This window comes from Rhagoletis zephyria, unplaced genomic scaffold (assembly GCF_001687245.7).
Source record: "Rhagoletis zephyria isolate East Lansing unplaced genomic scaffold, Rhagoletis_zephyria_1.1 Rzeph_scaffold_01388, whole genome shotgun sequence".
Lineage (NCBI taxonomy): Eukaryota > Metazoa > Arthropoda > Insecta > Diptera > Tephritidae > Rhagoletis > Rhagoletis zephyria.
The window spans coordinates 106446-110706 of NW_016158472.1; positions in this window are offsets into that span (position 1 = coordinate 106446).

Sequence of the window (4261 nt, forward strand, 5' to 3'; positions counted from 1 at the left end):
CAACTTAACGTGACTTACCGGTCTCCCTTAAAAATTCTGTTAAATGGATGTTGCTGATAACAGCCGAAACTTAACGTAACTTAATGCCACGTCAAAATCTGTTTCCTTTTGATTCTCTAAGTCAGGGTTTCCCAAACTTTTTTCACCGCGGCACCCTTGTTGTGCTAAAAAGAATTCGCGGCACCCCTGCTCTTCAAATGACTACGGAAACAAGAAAACACAATGCAAACTTTATACTCCTTTAACATAAATGTGAGGACTGAAACTGTTTTGATAATTTCATTATTTCCTTTAGGTTTATTGGTAGCTTTGACAAGCTTACCCTGAAATCATTTGACGCTGAAAGCTTGCTGGAGTATTTGTTTCTAATCGACTTCACAAAAAGGAGAATGTTATCAATTCGTCGGAAAATTTTTTTATTATTTTTTTTTTTATGGATGTTAACGCACAACTTTGGACCACGTTAACCGATTACTATAATTCTTTTTAAAAAGAAAGGTGTTACCTCATAGGTGGTCCCATTCTAATTTGGTTTAAATCCGATCATTGGATCATGAAGAGATTAACGATAATCTTAAACTTTTATATGGGGATTGAAGTGGGTTTTGCTTTTTGCCTACAAATTGCTTGTTAATGTAAGCATTTGTAAGTAAAAGCAGTAAAATTCACTATTATCTTTAATGCAATCTTGCCAACAGCAGGGTTTTCTGCATACACTTGCTTCCAGAACTCTCTTGGCTCCCTTCGTAATATTTAATATTCAAAGTGCTGTCTTCACCGATGTCCATAAGGTTTTCAAAAGCTTAATTTGTCATCTCAGTAGGTTTACTTTTCGGGTCACATGAAAACGAGTTTTTTAACGAGCTGTAGACATCCTCAGAGGCAATGTTGGGAAAATATTCGACAATAGTTTTTTCTAAATCTTCCAAGTCAACACTGGCATAGCGCGTTAATGCTAAGAAAATAACTTTTACAGCCAGTTTCAAGGAAGCAATTTAAGTGAAAAATGATTTTAATTTTTGGAATTTTATATGGAAATTTACAGAAAATAAAAAATCATTTTCTATTTAAAATTGCTGATGAAACCAACTGTTATCAATTTTCTTAGCGTTAACTTCGAAGTTACATACGTTTTTCTGATTTACTTTGTTTATTTATGGGGTTTTCATGCAAATCGCTAGAAATTCTGAAATACATATACAAGTAGGGGGTTTGTGTTCCTTCGGACGTGGGGGAGATAGCTGCGCCATCTAGTGGGGACACCCCCAACCATACAGCCCCGCGTCATCTAAAAACACTCACGCACACACACACATAGCCTTCGCGTCATCAAAAAACACACAGACGCATACACAGCCAGGCTTGGCGGCATGTAAAAACACTCACACACACAGAAAGAGGCTTCGCCCCAGCAAGAACAGTGATACTCATTTGATTAATCATGTGTTACTCAATGATCCCCATTGTGTGATGGAAACTAACCGCAGTACTCCACAGGCGAACACCGATGGCCTACCAACTGTCATTTTGACGAGCAATATTATTGCAAGTTTTTGTGTGTGGGTACTTTGATGTCGCATGACGCCACCAGACAACATTCTCTCAATTTCGGTGTTTAAAAACATTTAAATCTTAAAAAAACTTGCTGAATAATTTCCTAAAACGTAATCATAAATAATCCAACAGGGAACAGATTTTTATTTTGATTTAATATCAAAATTTCATCGATGTTACCACCAGCATGCTTTCTTTCAAATGAAAATATGTCTGTCAAACTATCGAGTTGCCTGCAAAAGATGTCAAGCAATAAGTGCTGACATATATGTATTGCAGCACATGAGAAATAGGCGGTCTCCATAGTGTTTTCCTGTGGAGACAGGGCCTTACACATTCTCATTTATCTTACTCTTTTTTTTTTATTTAATGAAAAAGAGAAGGCACGCCCCTGTTGCGCACTTTCGCTACAATTATAACGAGTTGTCGCTTCTTGTTATCTACGTTCTTTGCTCCCATCACGTTCTTAAGGCCAATGTGAAAAAAATGATGAAAACAAATGTATACATGTGATTTTTTATCTTCTTTCAACTTATGAATTTTATGGCCTTATTTAAAATATAGCTGAACTGCTTACTCCACCGTATCTCGACAGTCAACGATGATGTAGGTACCTATTACGGCTGATCCATCAAACTTGATGTACAGACCAGAGTTGTTGCAAATATTCGCATTCGCATTCGCAACCGCGGAGCTTCCGCATTAATTTTAACATTCGCATTCGCTTTCGCATTCGCAATAATCAATGCGGAGCTTTTGCGAATGCGAATATTTTGCAAGTAAACCCGATAAAACAAAAAAATTCCAAAAAAAATTAGATATTGTAGCCAATATTTTTGCCTGTGGTCGTAGGAGTATGTGTGTAACAAAACTGGTCAAATGTCATATTTATCAACTTTGATAAAAAAGTGTTTTTAAAATATTATTTCTTAAGCTATATAACCTATCAATGGGCAGCCATAAAAGTTCCCACTTCTAGTTTGCTTTTGACGTACGTCAAAAAGAACATAGTACTTTAATAATATTTTTTCTGTGCTTTAAATACCTGCTTTGGCTTATTTCTTTATTATGATTTTTTTGGACCAATCTTAAAAAAAAAGAAAGTGTGCACTGTAATTCTTAACAAAATTTTCGTGATTTGCTTTGGATGTTATAGGCGGCATAGATGGTGCGTCTGACTCGTGAGTCGATTTGGATGTGTTTGTAAAAATAAATATGTATGTGTTAGTTACACCACCCTGCAGGGAAACCGCGGACTAGTGAATCAAATTTCTAGTTCCGTACTAGGCCTTTATCGCCAAAAAGGAACTAGTCCGATAGGAACTAGATCCCCACCAGCCCAAAATCGGCGAAAAGTGGTACTTTGAAGAAACTAATTTTTTCATTTTTTTTTACTACAAATCTATATCTAAAGTGACGAATTTAGAAATGGTTCGGAACTATAGAAAAAGGGATGCAGAACGAACTAGATCCTGTTTGTCGAATTTAGAACTATTTCGGAACTATCGAATAAGGGATGCAGCGGGGAGCTTGTTTACTTTTTCATAGATATGTGTTCAGCGGCTTTTTCGTTCAAATACGCTTCTATTCTGTGCTTCGCAGATGCTATTTCATAGTTTGGTAATACAAAACAAAGCTTTGTGTTAACATATTCACATCTTGGGGCCGTCTGGAATCTAACCAATAACAGCGAGCACCTCTGCAAAGTCAGCTACAGCAAGGTATGTATGTAAACGTACATTTCTTACAATCATTCAAACAAATTTAATGTCAAATTGAAAAAAACGTTTCTTTGAAAATAATGTAAAATCGCACACGGAAGAACCGAAAAGATTGAAAAATCATGATACTTTTTTCTTTCGTCTGTCGATTTTAGAACTGGTTCGGAACTATAGAATTTAGGACTAGTTCGGAACTATCGAAAAAGGGATGCAGCGGGGGGCAATTGACACTTCCTAGGACATCGCCATGTTAAATTCGCCAGTTGCTTGCATGCAAAAGAGATTTATCGCGAACCAGTACTGGGTCTAAATGTACTAGAAGCGACCCAGTTCAGAACTAGAGATTTTCCCCACAGGGCAACATTCCAGCAAAAACTTTTCATTTTTTGGAAAGGACTTATTTTTGTATCAATGGAGTATCGCAATACAAGTCGCCCCAAGACAATTATCGCTTATCCATTGCATTACTGTTATGCAATGGCAAGAAATTTTACATTTATTCGATTTCCTCCAATGACATGCACATGTTTAAATAATGCATTCTGTAAACTAAAAGGTAAGCGGTTACCCTCGATTTGGGAACCACTTTTTGAGAGTAAACGCTTACCTTTTCGTTTACAGAATGCATTATTTTAACATGTGCATGTCATTGGAGGTAATCGAATAAATGTAAAATTTCTTGCCATTGCATTACATTGGGACCGTCTGGAATCTAAGAAATAACAGCGAGCACCTCTGCAAACTCAGCTACAGCTAAAGGTATGTAAACGTACATTTCTTACAATCATTCAAACAAATTTAATTTCAAATTGAAACACATTTCTTCCAAAATAACTTAAAGTGCACACACGGAAGAACCAAAATATTGAAAAATCATGATACTTTTTTCTTTCGTCTGTCGATTTTAGAACTGGTTCGGAACTATAGAATTTAGGACTAGTTCGGAACTATCGAAAAAGGATGCAGCGGGGGGGGGGGTTTAATTC